The sequence below is a fragment of the Falco rusticolus genome, chromosome 13 (assembly GCF_015220075.1).
Source record: "Falco rusticolus isolate bFalRus1 chromosome 13, bFalRus1.pri, whole genome shotgun sequence".
NCBI lineage: Eukaryota > Metazoa > Chordata > Aves > Falconiformes > Falconidae > Falco > Falco rusticolus.
The window spans coordinates 8,871,381-8,886,845 of NC_051199.1; the positions used below are offsets into that span (position 1 = coordinate 8,871,381).

The 15,465-nt window shown below is 43.4% G+C and overlaps 1 protein-coding gene across 5 annotated transcripts in view; it reads left to right on the forward strand.

Annotated features, from left to right (window-relative positions):
• The first annotated feature begins 471 nt into the window (after positions 1-471).
• The window catches only part of PXYLP1 (2-phosphoxylose phosphatase 1), a 57,469-nt gene continuing 42,475 nt past the window's right edge, over positions 472-15,465 (forward strand). The window contains exons 1-3 of one of the 5 annotated variants that reach the window (XM_037407344.1): positions 472-597; positions 2,065-2,227; positions 7,264-7,409. The gene's annotated coding sequence lies outside the window, so the exon portion shown is untranslated. Of the gene's footprint in view, positions 598-1,666; positions 1,711-2,064; positions 2,228-7,263; positions 7,410-15,465 lie in introns of those variants that run through there. The other 4 variants (XM_037407341.1, XM_037407343.1, XM_037407342.1 and 1 more) reach the window with 4 other exon arrangements.

Sequence of the window (15,465 nt, forward strand, 5' to 3'; positions counted from 1 at the left end):
CAGCTATATACGGGATTATGTTTTATCTTTTGATCCACATTCGTGGAATTCTCCTTTGACCAGAACTTGAAACTGGCATTTCTTACAAAGGGCCGCGTCAACTCCAGCTGTACGTCTCGGTTAGTGCAGTATGGGAGGGATTTGCCAGACGAGTCCTCGGCAGCGACCGTTTCCCTGCGCGGCGCCCGCTGTTTGTGCTGGCTTCCCAGGGAGCCGCCGGCCGGCTGCTCCGGCGCTGGAGGCTGCACCAAGTTGAAAGCCGGGGCTCCGGTGCAGCCGCGGTCCCGAAAGGGGCGCTCGGTGGGCGGGGACCGGCCCGGGGACCGCCACGGGCGCCCCGTTCCCTCCCCACGCCCGGCCGTGCCGCCGTGCCAGCTGTGCCGCCGTGCCAGCGGTGCCGGGAGCCGGCGGGCGGGGACCCCCGCTGCGGGGCGGCGGGCGGCAGGGGGCGCTGGCGGGCGGCGCGGGGGCGGCGCTCGCAGGGGCCGGGGCGCTCGGCGGGCTGCCGTGCCGGAGCCGTGGCGTGGCGGCGGGCAGCGGCTCCAGCTCCAGCCCCGGCCCCGGCCCCGGGAGGAGGCGCTGAGCGCGGCGGGGCAGGTATGGGGCGCGGCGGGCGGGGGCAGGTGGGACGGTGCCTTGGGAGCGCTGCCGGGGAGCGCTGGGGCTGGCGCCCCTCTACGAGCCGGCTGTATCCGCGGGGCTGCTCTCCCCCCGTTAAACACCCGGCGGCTCCGGCCGGCCGGGGCGGAGTGGGGGCGCGGCGGGGAGCGGGGGCAGCAGAAGTGCCTCGGCCGGGCTGGCCGGAGCGGCCCGGCGGGCGCAGGGAGGAGGGCAGCTCGGCCGGCGGCGGGCGGTGCCCCCGCACGGAGCCCGGCCGCCTCCGCCAGGCCTCGGCGGGCACAAACTTTGCCCCGGGACGGTGCCCGCGGGCGGGCTGCCGTGTTGCCGGTCTGCCGGCGGGGCTCTCGGTCTGCCGGCGGGGCCGCCCCGTGCCGGGCGGGAGCCTGCAGCGCGCTGGCCGCCCCCGTCCCGCCTCCCCCGGCCGGTGTGCCCCGGCCCCGGGCGGCAGCGCTGGGGAAGCAGCGCCGTGGCAGGGCGGCGGGGCGTCCCCTGGAACCCCGTCCTCTGCTGTTGGCCGATCTGCTGTCGCTGGAGTGGAGGAACTTACTTGAATTTACCATTTTTTTGGATGCCTGTTGACTTCAGTGTGTCTGATAGCGGCCCGTGTCATTACGTGCACTTTAACCTACATATTTTTAAAGCCTTGAACAGGCTGCTGTCTGTTTCTTCTGCGTATTTCTGTGCTGCAGGTTCCTGAAGGATTATCCTGAACCTTTTGACAAACACTTGAGTCTTCATCGGAAGCATGTTCTGACCTGGTGACTGTCTTGGCCTTCGTGCAGAAAGTTGCACTAAAAAAAAATTAATTATATATATAAAAAAATCAGTGAAAGTATTTTTTAAAATGCTGGGAAGCAAGGGGTTAAGCAATGTGTTTGTAAATACTGAAACCAGAATTTCTGGACAAATCACTTTACACAAAGGCTGGGACAGTGGAAATGACAGGGTGGGAGGAGTGTGCTTGAGGACCTTATAAGCCTTTTATTTTGTCTGGCATTATAGTCTGAGCTAAGCATCTAATTCAGACCTTAAATTTTCTCTTTTACAAATTTTACGAGGATAGTTTCACGTGGATGAAAAAACTACAGAGTAAGTGGCTCTATCCTTGACTAACTGCAAAAGCTGTCGCATATAATAAGTTATTGTGCCAGTATTACAATGGTAATGGGATATTAAACCAACACATTTTGGCAGTAAGTAGCTGTAATACTTACGCCCTATTTTGACGTCTGTAGAAGGAGGATTAGCTCAGACAGAATTTGTAGTGGGAGGGTGTGAGTGGGATGAAAAGCAAAAGCTGCTTTATTTTAATCTTCTCAAAAAGGTAACTAAAAGTAGTGTGCATGGTTAAAACACAGGCGCTCGTCTCTCTAATGGCTTTTATTTATAGTCTCTTAAATATTTTATGTAAACTCAGTAGTGGCGAAACATTAATTTTTGCAGGTTTCGACACATACTGAATGAGCTCCCCGTTCTGCAGAAAAGGAGGTGCTGGAGAACAGCAAGGTCTGATGTGAAGGTCTGACCACAACAGAGCCATAAACCCAGGTTGCTGTAACTAAACCGACGTGTGTCCCCACGTCCCTGCACAGAGGTGTGCCGTCGGGTAGGCTTCAGGCCCTTGGTTACACTCTTTCAGTTTCGTAATTGTGAATTTGCTTGTGTCTAACTGCCTTCATTTGTCTTTTGGGCTTTTTTTTTTTTTTTTTTTTGTTTGAAAAGCAGGCCTTGTGGAATGAATGCACGCAAAAAGCAATGCTCCAGGCTTAGCAAAACTACTATCTCATGTGAAGTTTGCTTTCTCCAGTGGTTGCACAATGAGATGTATATTTTTACATATTTATCTTCCCTCACAAACTCCTTAGATGAAAGAAACCTTGACTGTCATGTGAGGTTTCTTATGTAGGTCTTTGTTCGTTTTCATAATCTCATAGGAGACCTTTGAAACTAGACTTCGGCTGAATTTTTCTGCGTCCTTTTTCTGCTGAAGTTGCAGATTATTTTTTTAGTTTTTATTTTAGTTTAATTTTGCTTAGTTAAAAAAGGCTTGTATCTTAAGTGTACCTGCATATTATTGCCTGAAAGAGGAATGATGAATTCATGTGGTCCTAACTGTGGCTTTTATCTGGATTTATGGTCAGTTCTAGTTGTATATTCTCTTCCTCTCCCAAAGGTTTTTACTCTCTTTTAACTAATAGAAAATATTGGCAATTAATATGCAAAAAACCACCATTGAGATGCGTGCTGCTCACAAACATACATCAAGTGAATGTAGGAATTAAATGTTAAGCCACCTACTAACATATGCTTTATGATTTAGATATGATTAGATTTGTGGTTTATGATGGATACTACAAAGGAGATGGTGGTACCTTAATAGCTTGAGAGGGTGGAGTCTTCACATCTGTGTCTACCAAAATGATGAAGGTGCCCTCTCAAGGAGCATTGGGAAGCACACGGAAGACATACAGCTATTGCTTTAGGTGCTAAAGAAATCATTTAGTGAAGGAAGTATGAGAAGATTAAAGAACATGAAGTTTGTTACAGGTAATACAGGAAGGTTTTGGGAGTTACTGGTAGATGCACAAGGTAGTTACTGGTAAGATGCATGCAAAGACAGCATGGCAGCTCAGCTGTGCCGGCAGCTACTTACCAGCACACATAAATACTGCTAGACAGCAGCCTCAAGGGTGAGGAAAGAATTGCCTAAAAAGAGCATTGATGGTCCAGATGTTGGACAAACAGTGTGATTTGGGTCAAAACCACTGTTCAAGTGGTGCGTCACATTTGGGAAGAGTTCAAAGGTAGCCTTTAATCTTGACTCACTGGGGGAGGGAGTCAATAAATGAGCTGTGCGTTGATTCACATTCAGAAGGTTGTATTTAAAAATACTCTAGCTCGGGTGGTAAATTATATATAAAAATGAAAACTTAAATTGTGTAGCAAAAAGGGAAGAAATGCCAAATGCCTGGGAGGAGGCTTTAAATGTAGATTTAATGCAAGATTTTTACTTGCATGGGTTTTAGTGTCGTGGTAATTTTACTGGAATTGTACTAAAACATTGCAGTACCGATCAAAAGATTGTGCTTTAAAATACATCTCTTTTTTTTTTTTTTCCTCCTTTGAAATGCTTTCCATAATGATTGCGTGCTGATGTATGGTATAAATTACACAGAAATTGAATTGGAAACAGTTGATCATAAAGCTTACATACAGGATGATGATGACTGATGGTTTGTGTAGCAGCTTTCCAGAAAGATAGTAGAAGTGTCATGCAGACCATGACATGCTTCATGTTCTGTTAAAATCAGGCTGCACTTTGGTGAAACCCAAATGGAATCCCCTTAAGCTAGTATTTGGCTTTGCAAACCATTTAGGGCAGAAAGTTTTGGAAATTTTATTGTCAAAAAATGGTAGTGGAGGACACATGAGTCTTGACTTATGTCTGCACAGGGGCACGTGAGCTTTGCCCACATGACTTGCTTTGTGGCATTGGGTTTAGGTTAGAATTCAAAAGTAATGTTTGTGTTTGTCATGAAATTACTAGATGATCTCTTGATTACAGCTGGGTGACATGTTCTTGCTCAGTGAAGAAATAGAGTGGGAAAGTGTGCTGTGACAATCAGTGTTTATGATTCCTTTTAAAAAATCAGATAATGTCATTTTCCAGGGTTTAGGTAATGCCTGATTCATAAATGTAATTATTTCTTCTAAGCAGCAAACAAGCATTTTTTTTATTGTGAAAGGTGATAATAGGAACATTTGCCAGGAGGGCTACAAAGGTGGATGGTAAACGTGTGCTTATGCGCTGAGTGGTTCTGATGACAGGCTAAGGATTCAGAGCAAGATTGACAGGTTCTTTCGTATTGATTAGAGAGGTAAACTGGACATTGAAAAGACAGATAGCTGGTAGATGTCTTACAAGTAACTGATTTTTTAAAGCGGAAATAATTAGACTTACCTATTTGTGCCACGTGGTAAAGACATTGTTCAGAAATGCTGTTTGGAAATACTAGCCAGTGACTCCTTTCCAGACATTGATTCAGTTCCTACAGCCACCTTAAATTATTTCATGTACCAGGAATGAAGTCCCATTCCCCTGGAAAGTTGTCACGTGATTCATGGCTTCCTTTGTGAGTAAAAAAAATAGACATCATAACTTTAACTGATTGCTGTGATAAATTCCACAATTACTTACACAATGGAAGATACCGTATAGTGTTTTCCTAATGCTGATAGTTTCTGGCGATAAAAAGGGAGGCCGTGTGAATACCTGGTACACCCTGTTGTTAATGATTATTTCAAAAGGACAAAGCAGTGCTGACACTGGATCTTGTACATTGCCATATTTTTTGTGCTTTGTTCATCTTCCTCACATCTGTGGCTATGCTGTTGGGTTACCAACTGCCTCTGAAGTAGAAGCCTGAACACAGGCTTACATTTCTGTCCGCGAGGACTTCATAGATACCTTCATGAGGAACTTCTGTTGGGCCAGTACACCGTGAACACAACTTTGTGGAGCTAAGCAACACAAATGTGGGCAAAGAGCCTTTCAAATGATACCATGTTTAATGCTAGCTCCATTTACTTAAACGTATTTTTATTTTTCCCCTTGAAGAAATAAGTTGTCTGCTCGTACCTTTGTGTTCAAGCCACCTTTAACTGTAAGGTGGCATATTTCTAGAGGTTAGCTTGTGGTGCTGCCATGAGGATCAAGGAAAAAAGCAGGCATGCCCTTTCACTAGCAGCACTGCAGTTTTCCCAGTGTGTTGCCTGTGTTATTCCCCATTCAGCTTTCCAGCAGCCAGGCAAGTTGGCAGTTGTACGAAGTGTTGCAGGAAAGAAAGGGCAGCGGAAAATGCTGACTGTCTGCTAATGCATCTGTGTAATCACCGTTCTGGGGTTAGATTGCAGGAAGATGGCAAAAGTGCTGAATAAAGTCTGTTCAGTCTTTTATTTTCCTTTTTTTTTTTTTCCCCTCCCCCCCCCCCCCCCCCCCTTCCTCTCCAGTATGAGCGGCCAGCTGTTGGTGTTGCAGCGGGTAATGGTATCGCCTGCGGAGAGAAACACAAGTTTTCCATTTGGAAGACAGGAAACAGAAGCGTGTATCAACCCTGTAATTGTGAATCCTTGTGACTGCGTAGAGGTGGTTGAATATGGAAGTGTTGGGTGACCTGGCATATGATGATAGGATGGAACAGATCTCATAGCAGGGCCACAGTCAGGAGAAAAAATATTTTGAGATGAGGGCCAAAATGTGGCTTGATCACAAGGTTAGAATAGAAATGTAGTCAGTAAGGAAATAAATGTCAGTCCTTCCATGGCTCTTGCACAAATGCTTCTAATATCAGGTTGTTGCACTGCCATTTTTCACGTGTATAATTTAGATAATTTAGTACAATTGTGTTTTACTTCATGGAAAGCTTTCAATAATGGCCACATCACCAGATGTAAAACACTGTGGCTTTAGATAAGCCGAAGGCATGACTAGTTATTGGTTACAGGTGAAGCCATGGGTGAGTTGCCAGGGGAACTTGGTGGGTTCAGATTTTACCAGTTTTCCAGAGCGTGAGGGATAAAGAACCAGTTGAAGAGGGGATCACGACGGGATGGCGAGTAGGCTGAAGAGCTTGGAGTAATTAAATCAGCAAGCTCTTGTGACTTAACTAGAATCTCCCCAAACCCATTCGATATACATACTGCGAGAAAACCAACTTGTGTGAAGCCCTGAGAACTGTGGGCGTGCAGCCTTTCAGCGTTAGAATCTATACGTGTGCAGACAGTTTATAAACAGACCCAGTGTAAGATCATCTGGAATTAAAAGAATAAGAGCAGATTTGGGAGCTCAGGTGTTATTCTCAAATCAGTCTAACCTGAGTGGAAGGGCAGAGATGCAGAGGAAAATATTGTCCTTCATACTAACGTAATCTCGAATGCTGGATGGGATAAATTTGACCTGGTGTGGGAAAAGAAACATTTTCCTACGTTTATGAGCTTTTTTCATTGATCCATATAGTCAGCTGGACTTCACTGGTTGATCACTGGTTTTGAGTGCATCCCTGCAATGTCTCCTTTCATAGCTGGTGCCAGAAGAAGGTATCTGCAGCAGAATACACCCCTGACCCGGGCAGGGGGAAGCCGGTTCCTGTTCAGAGATGTGTTCAAAGGGCTGTATTGGAAATGCATGCGGGGGGGTGTGTGGAGTTTTAGAGTAGGAGAGAGAGGAGTTCTAACAATTTATACTGTTTAACTAAAAAAAGAAAAAAAAAAGTGAAACTATTCAAATATGTTAACTGCTTTGCCTTTGCATGCTTTTTGGAACTGTGATGTTATCTGATCAGCCACTGGCTGTGATCTGTGTGCGATTAGGATCTATGCTTATACAATTACGAGCATATGGTACACTGTTTTAAAATTGTAAGTTTAAAATAATTACATTCTGCTGCTGTTTTTTAAGAATTATTTAATTGTATGTTCTGAAATGATTTTGCTGCCAATTAAGATTCAGTTCTGGCCTGGAGCCATCAAATTCATAAGGTTTCTTTCAAGTTTCATAGTAATGTTTAAAAAGGGTTGCTCAGTTTCCTTAAAGGAAGTAAAAGCACTTCCTTTATTGGGTTTTTTTTTTTACTTTCCCTGCAGTTCAGAGACATGTATGACCTACTATTGCATAGGAAAACGAGGAGGAATATCCTGAAGTGGATGACGAAAGAGTTGGGCTTGTGACAGATTTTCCTGGAGAGTAAAATTTTGTTTCCACAGGGCCTTCAAAGTGATGTGCTGGACTGGTGGGTTGTTACTGACTTTGACTTTTCTCAGTTTTCTAGAGAGTAATGTATATAGTTGTAGGACACTGACCTTATGTCCGACCAAAAAGAGGTGGTCAAGGCCAGATCAAAGCGCTGACTGAGAAGCTGGTCTGAATGGAAGGATCTCTTGAACTAAGGGTTTAAATGGACCAAAAGAAACTGAGGCTAAGGACACCTACTCCTTGAAATACTTCGTGCTCTCATACATTTGCTGTTCAAACAAGTAAACCAAATGAGACCTATAAAATCACCATAGTTGGAAAACCAAAGCCCAAAGCGTGGGAACTTTCAAAAATTCCTAGAAGGAATGTGAAAATGAGAGAGGAGGTATTCAGCTAGCAAAGGAATCGCAGTAGTCTTCATAGTACTTATGATTTGGGAATGCCATGAAGTCTGACTTTTTAAAAAGGGGAACAGTTTGTGTTCCAAAGTTATGTAAAGACTTTTTAGATCTTTGTAATTGGACAGATTTTATTATAGACTGGATTTTATTGATAGGCTTAACACAGCGGTGAAGCTTCTCGGTGGTTTGACAAGAAGTAGCACATGCTATAGCATGTTCTCTTCAAAATGCAGCTTCAAATTCAAAACCACATCCATCTTCAGAGGATCTGCTGCGCTTGGAGAGACCTTACAGCAGTGGTAGAACTGCGGGTTTCTTCCTGTTGAATGAAGTGGTCTTTCTCAGTCTTCATTTTGCTAATCTAAAATGTGTAAGTGTAAGTTCGTTAGGGCTGGGGACTTTTTTTATTTTTTTATTTTTTTTAGCTTTTCGATTCATTTGAGCAGGTTGGTAGCAGGTGTAGCATAAAATGAGTAGTCCTGATAGGCAGAGATGAGGGAAAGGAGGTTTGGGAAGGCAACAGCAAGAGAAACTCTGAAGTGTAACAAAAATGCACATGGCAGCAGCATGTGCTTGTTTTTGATGCTGTTAGTAGTAGAACTTTCATGGGGCTCTTTTTCTTATTTTAGTGAGGTGCAAGGGCACATTCTAAAATCTTTTATCTATATCAGAGAATCAATCTGCAGCAAATATGTTTCTGTATAAACCCTGTCCTCAAAGCAGTGGTCAAAGGCAGACTAGTGTGTAACCTAGAAACTATAAAGTTTTGTATTTACATGCAGGTTCTCTGTATTGTCAGGCAGAAAACAAAAATATTTGTTCAAAATACTCCAATTGGTTTCCAGTTTGTTTTTACTTCCTACAGGAGGAGATGCTGCTAATGAACTTTCAGTGATGCTTTTTTCCTGTTACTTTGTAGGCTTTTTACCTAGTAGGAGTTCAAGACATCTTAATTACGTATTCATCATTAGGAAAACTGAAAGATACTGCATATTGACTTCAGAGTTTTGTTTCTATTAAAATGTAGAGGTGTGAAACCCAAGGATGTGTGAAGGCCTGTAATTTGCTCTGATGTTTGTAGAAATTGATTATATGTCCATTGCAACTTAAAAAACAACTGCAGCAGTGTAAGTTGACTGTAACAAGCTGTAGCGGCGGCGTATTTGGGGTTAGCACCTGATCTCTGTAAACTCTGAAGCAGGAAAAGCCAATGGAAACCTGTGCTTGTGTGGTTTTGTCCCTATGTTTTGATGGCTTGCTCGGCAGCATGCTGCTTTAGAGGCAAGCCCAGCAAGGTAACCCAGATACATCGTGTGGCATCGCAGCATCCGTCACCAGGTCTTTCCTGGATGCATCCTACAAATGCAGTCCTGTGCGTCCTGTGCTGGATGCAACCAACAATGGCAAAATTAAAGCTTGGGTCATATTTAGTATTTGCAGGCAGTGACATAAATACAGACTTAAATAAAAAAAAAAAATGCTGACCAAAAGAGATTAAGATTTCTTTCCAACTTGTACACTTACAGCAATTTTGGTGAATAACCAAGGAAAGAGAAATATTGTGTGTTATATGTACCTTTGGCATAGGTACATGTTGTATGTAGGTTTTGTTGTTGTGTTTTTTTGGTGTGGGTTTGACGTTTTCTTTTAATATATAGGTACTGACAGAATTGAGATTATCCAAAACCTACTAGGAAGGGTGAGGAGACAGTAATCAGTTGGGGACTTGAAAATATGTGGAGGTACAGACTGTAAAAGGGACCAGGTTAAAGGGTGGAGATGGTTTGCAGTGATAGATGACAGAGTTAGCAAGGAGGGGAAGAACCGTGTGGCACTTACTAAAGTAAAGGAATACTTCTCTACAGCTGGTGGAAAGCAGGATCCGCATACCTGTCATGTGGAACCCCAAAGTCAGTAGTCAGTCATCACCAGTGTAGGTCTCTGCTGAAGGGCTGGAGTTCACAGGTTCCTGGGAGTACAGTGTGGAGCTTTACCTGCGTGTTCCCCTTGACGTGAAGCAGAATTCAGCAGAAGGGGTGCTTGTCTCAGCTCTGAGCCCCCTGGGGTGAAGTGATACAGCAGAGCATCAGTGACTAACGAGTATGACTAAAAGCACTAATCAAAAGAGAGAGAATGCATGAGCTGGCAAGCATGAATTTTGATGCTGACCATCCTGTTGTCCTCTGATCTGAGCAGATCTCGAAATCTGGCACAAAGTAGAACATCAGGGAGATTACAGACAGGTTGCAATGAATGGTCCGTAATTGTTTCTATGTGCAATCCTACTTTTCCTCTTTGTTTACAGTCAGAGCTAATTTAGACTCTTGTAAGTTCCTCCAGGCAGGGAAATGTCATCTCTGTGTCCTGGCTGATGGGAACACTTCATGTTCTTTATAAACAAACTAGGGAAGCTGGTAGGAGGAAAAATGCCTTTGCTGTCAGAATGCTGCCAGAGCCTGGGCACGAAGGCAGTGAACTGTCTCCAGGCTGAATCTCTAAAGGTTAAGTGTTCTGCGAAGAGGGGGAGACTAAATTTAAAATGTTTCTAGTTATTTATTTATTTTTATGGGAAGGATGTGCAGGACGTGGAAATTATATTTGAATTGCAGCTGTATACTGATAATTTTAGGAATAGCAGAGAGGCTGGAGAAGCAAAATAGGGGTCTAAGGCAATGGCATTATCACAAAGGAGTCATGTATTTATAGTACTTTATATTTTGTCTCTATAATCTCTGTTGGTTCATGCATTTTTTTTTTCCTTATTAATTGGCCTAGAAACTATTGATTATGTAGAAAGAACTGCAGTACTGATGCCCTTTAGTGACTACACACCAAAAATTACTGTGCTTAGTCTTAAAAAAAATAGCTTTGGTGTTCAAGTGTATTTAAGTGTGATTTTGAAATGTTTCTGTACAAAAAGGATGTTTACAGGTCACAATTACGGTATTTCTTCCAAAAATTCTTGTTTGAATTGTCAGAAGCATTTGCTTTTAGAAGTGATTCCTTGCAAGGTGGTTAGCGGTCGTAGTACAGGGGAGGTAAGCTGGTGCACCTAAACGGTGCTCTGCAGAAGTGTGAAAAGATAAAAGAATCAAACACTTCATGAGCTTTTCGTGCTTTTTAACAGTCCCGTCCCCTCCCCCAGTTATCTTTGTTCAAGAAACCATGGGCATAATTTCATCAGAAAATTGATATGTCGAAGGAGACTCCAGAAACCGGGAGATCTCTGTCTGAAAAATAAGTCGACTTCTAATGCTGGGAAACCCATAAAGTGTAGTTGTAATGTTATAAAGTTACATTACATTAACTACAACATTAATGTACTAAACACAACTTGAATATTTATGTCTCTGCATGACTGTGTTTATTGCCCAGTGTAAAGAGATTCATAGACTTGTAGGTTCTAATTTAAATAAAAGAATTATATTTTAAAGACTTGGACTGACAAAAATCAAATGCAAGCCTAAACTATGTAAAAACTTGGTCTGCTTGTGTCTTTTAGCTGCCGATCTCTGAAAGAAGGCAACTCATAACGGCGATTTGAGTAGGACTTGAAAAGCTGGAGAACGTCCCTTGAAGGATGTAGGCTGAAGTTGTAAGCTGAAGGCTGCTGTCCCAGAATTTCCAGCGTAAAACTGTATGGCAGTCCTGCTCAAACCTGAGAGCTGGTTAGGAGAAAGTTGCTCAGAATGTTCACTATGTTATCTGCCTGCACACCTTGAGATTTAAAAGCTAAGAGAGGCAAGCAGACCATTTATTTTGAGAAGAGTGGGTTATCTTCAAGGTGTGGTCAAATTTTGGTATGGCTAATGGTCCCTTCATCACTTCTGAACGCCAAGCAACTCTTCCCCTTATTAAATCCAGTGGTAGGTTTGCTGCACAGTGAAAATAATGAGTGCTGTAGAGAGGGACAAAACTGTTCGAGCAAGAGCTCTGTTTCATCCCTTAGCTTTATGAAGTGAGAGCTTGTGTTGGTTGCTTTGACAGACAGGGCAATACAGCTGTGCCATTTTCAATAGCTTTTGCACATCTCCAGACCAGATGTGCTAGTATGAGGATTTTAGAACTGCCTAGATAAGGAAGAAACTTGGAACAGGAGAGAAAAGAAATGTAGCTGTAACTATTTTAATGTTCTAAATACTAAAAGTGTTTTTTTTTAATTGGATGCTTGCTGCTAAAATTTTAAGTACTTTGAAAATAAAATTATAAGTAGCTGTTAGTTTTTACATACCAACATGTAGATATGCTCTATTGGATAGGTGTTGCTTCCTGCTGTTCCTTCATGGGGTGGTACGTGTCAACTTCTGTTACCATGGCTTTCCTTCTCTTTTTTTTTTTTTTTTTTTTTTTTGTGTGTTATATGAGGCTGCTGACCTGTTTGTACTGTCAGTTAAGTTCCGTGTTTCCTGTGGTTGCTAACTTCCAGTTTAAGTCTTGGGGTGGGTTAACATAAGTTACAGTACTGAGCAGGTTTTATTTAATTTTTTTGATGATGAGCTGGTTTTACTTCTTTCAAAAATGCCAAGTGACCTATTTTTCATAAATGCTTTTTTAAAAAAGGGGAATGTTTGTTTCTTTCTGATAGAAAAATGAAGAATTATGATTAACGATATTGCAGAGGCTAGCTTTTTACTTTCTGATGCTATTCAAAATGCAACTTCGGTGTTGCAGAAATCATATGTCCAGTTCAAATTGCTGACATTTCAGTCATCTGCAGGGGTTTTGTGAGGGTTTCCTTAATGTGATGATTACAAGCATGAGTAACTAAGCAGGTCGTGCTGACTGGAGAATTGGTTCTGCCGAGTTTTTCTGTCTCCTCTCTGTTCTGGTGCTTGCCATAGATCACTGTAGCACTGGTCAGTTTGTTCCAAACCACAAAATCCTAGCCACTATTTTTCATTTCTGCAGGAAAAAAAGCAAATTCTTTGAAGCACCAAAGAAAAGGTTTGGCTTGTGCCACTTGCTGACACAACTATTTTCTGCAATTTCCAATTCAAGAGTATGAAGTGCTTCAGCATCCAGACATTCTCAGACGGCTGGACTTGTGGGTTTTAGTAGATTAAAAATGTACTGCCCAGTAGTCTGCTGCCAAATGTCTGGGAAATAATTGATAGAGCATCATGAGTTAAAAAGTAAAGGCAGAAGTCTTCATTGTAATTGTATCAGGAGCTGTCACCTTCATTTCAGATGTCTTCAGATTTTTTCAGAAAATAAGCTTGTAGATGAAAGATAAAAGATGCATCAAACAGCAATTACAATTAAAAACTGTCTTCTGCAATCTAGAGACCTCAGACGAGTAAGTGGGTCCCAGTGTTCTTACGTGACTTTTTCTAAAATTATCTGTGAATGTTACTCCAAACCAAACCTTATGTTGTCTGTAGGCTTTTTGCTCTCCCTCCTAGGGTCTGTAAACTTGCTAGAAAATATACCTCTGTCTGCCTTTGGCATATAGTTAGGTACAGACTTAATGCTACCTTCCTTTTTGGGCAAAGTCACCATTTCTCTTTCCTGTTCCTTTGCAACCACTTTTTCTTGCTTGTGTTTTCAGTAGACAATGTCATTTTGATGTACCACATCAGATAAATACAGTAATTTTATTGAGGCAGACTTTGAAGAGTACTATTGATTATTTATGGAGACATGCTATTTTAATCAAGTAAATTCATTTAAGCTGTCATGGTGAGTCAGTGTAATAATGTGCTTACGCTTCATGCTAGACAGTGGGTTTGTATTCTAGATGGATGCGCGTGATTTGGAGGATGGAACAGTATCAGTCAGTTGGCGCAGAAGTTTGGCAGTGGTGGTTTAGTGTCATGTCTAACGTCACAAGTGCTTTGGAAGCATCGATGTCAATTTATTTGCAGGACCTGACTTAAAATAGTCAGAAGAAACAGCTTAGCTAGCCAGCCCTGCAAAAACCATCATCTTTGTATTTTACACAGGCGGAGGGCTTCCTGGGGGCAGGGTCCCTGGGGAGCACTAGCTAGCAATACCCAGCTAGCTGGGCAAGAAGTAGGTTAGTCGTGGCAGCTGGGCTGCTGGGAGCGGGGTGCCTAGCCTGGGCTCTTAGCAGATGTGTCCCAGCATTTCCAGGTAGCTACTAACTCTTCCGGTGAAATGGCCTGAAACGGAGAATGTGACTTGACCAAATTTTTCCAAGAGCCTAGCAGAGGCTTGGCTGCCTTCCTGATTCCCTGGCTTGGCCTTCAGTTGTAAGGCTGTGGTTACCCTTGCGTGAGCCGCAATAGCCTAGCAGCTCACCCTAGCACGTGTCGGCACTGTCTTGTGAGATCAGGTAGGAGCTGAAGGTGCTCTAAATGCTGTGAGTCATTCTGGCATGTTTTGATGAGTTGAGACTTTTGGATCAGGTTTAAAAGAAAAAGATAAATTCTGTGCGTAGGTAGGTATGCTGCAATAGGTAGCTCAGAAGTAGCCTTTTGTTTATCTGCATTTTATATATAGGATGCTTTATTAATAACTGTCCTTCAGGATGTCTGGACTGCTTGTGTGTGCCACGCTTATAATTAGTGTTACCAAAATAATTTTGGGGTTCTGTAGATGGTCTTTATCAAGTCCTGCATTCATAGAAACATAGATTCATAGAATCATTTAGGCTGGAAAAGACCTTGAAGATTGAGTCCAACCATCAACCTAGTGCTGCCAAGTCCATCACCAAACCATGTCCCTAAGCACCACATCTATGTGTTTTTTCAACACCTCCAGGGATGGTGACTCCACCACCTGGGCAGCCTGTTCCAATGCTCAACAACCCTGTCAGTGAAGAAATTTTTCCTAATATCCAATCTAAACCTCTCCTGGCACAACTTGAGGCCGTTTTGGTCTTAAGCAGAAGACCTGTTCTCAGGGATGAGTATAAATCACTTTCCTTCTGACAGGCGTCAGATGCTGCTGCCAGAACGCTGCTGCTCTCAGGGCTGAGTTGCTCCTCTTCTGCAGCGGTTCGGTGCTTACTCACCTTTAAAAGCAGTAACTACATTATTTCTCTCTGAAGCAAAGCGCCGAGGCCCATCTCTGGAGACGAGTGAGGCGGCGTTGCCAGTAGTTGATAGAATTGATCTCTGAGGACCGAGAGCTTACGGGCACGGAGCTGGCGCGGCTGGGGGCACCGCCTGCGCCTGGCCCCTGCGCAGAGTAAGTGGGTGAAGATCGATGTGCTCTAAATGCCACGTTAGCGGCAGATGCTCTGCAGCCTCTTGCTAGGTGGTAGTACATTCTGGAGACCCAATATGCATTTTGTTGTGTGGTTTGGTGGTGGTTTGTTTTTTTTTTTGTTCCGTCTGCATGTAAAAATAGCTTTGTGGGGAGATAAGGTTGGTTAGCTTTTTATCCACACTTCCCCCGGCTCAATTTTATCTTTTCCAGCTTAGAAGTGCTCACTTCAGTGAGTGCTTACAATGCTTATTGTACTGCCTTCACTTAATACGTGCTGGCTAAGTGCTGTTTTTCCCTGGGAGAACCTTATGTGCCCTGGGAGAACCTTATGTGCCAGCGCTGAGGAGCAGAGGCTTCAGTGCTTGGTCTTACGTACGTTCACCTGATTCCCAGCAGTTTGGCCTCAAGTCGGAGCTGATGACAAACTATCAACAGGCTTTTCTTTAGCAGCTGCTCCACGGGAGCTGTTCCTATGCCTCAAAACTTCTAACACAGCAGCTCTGAATTTGTTAACAGGCC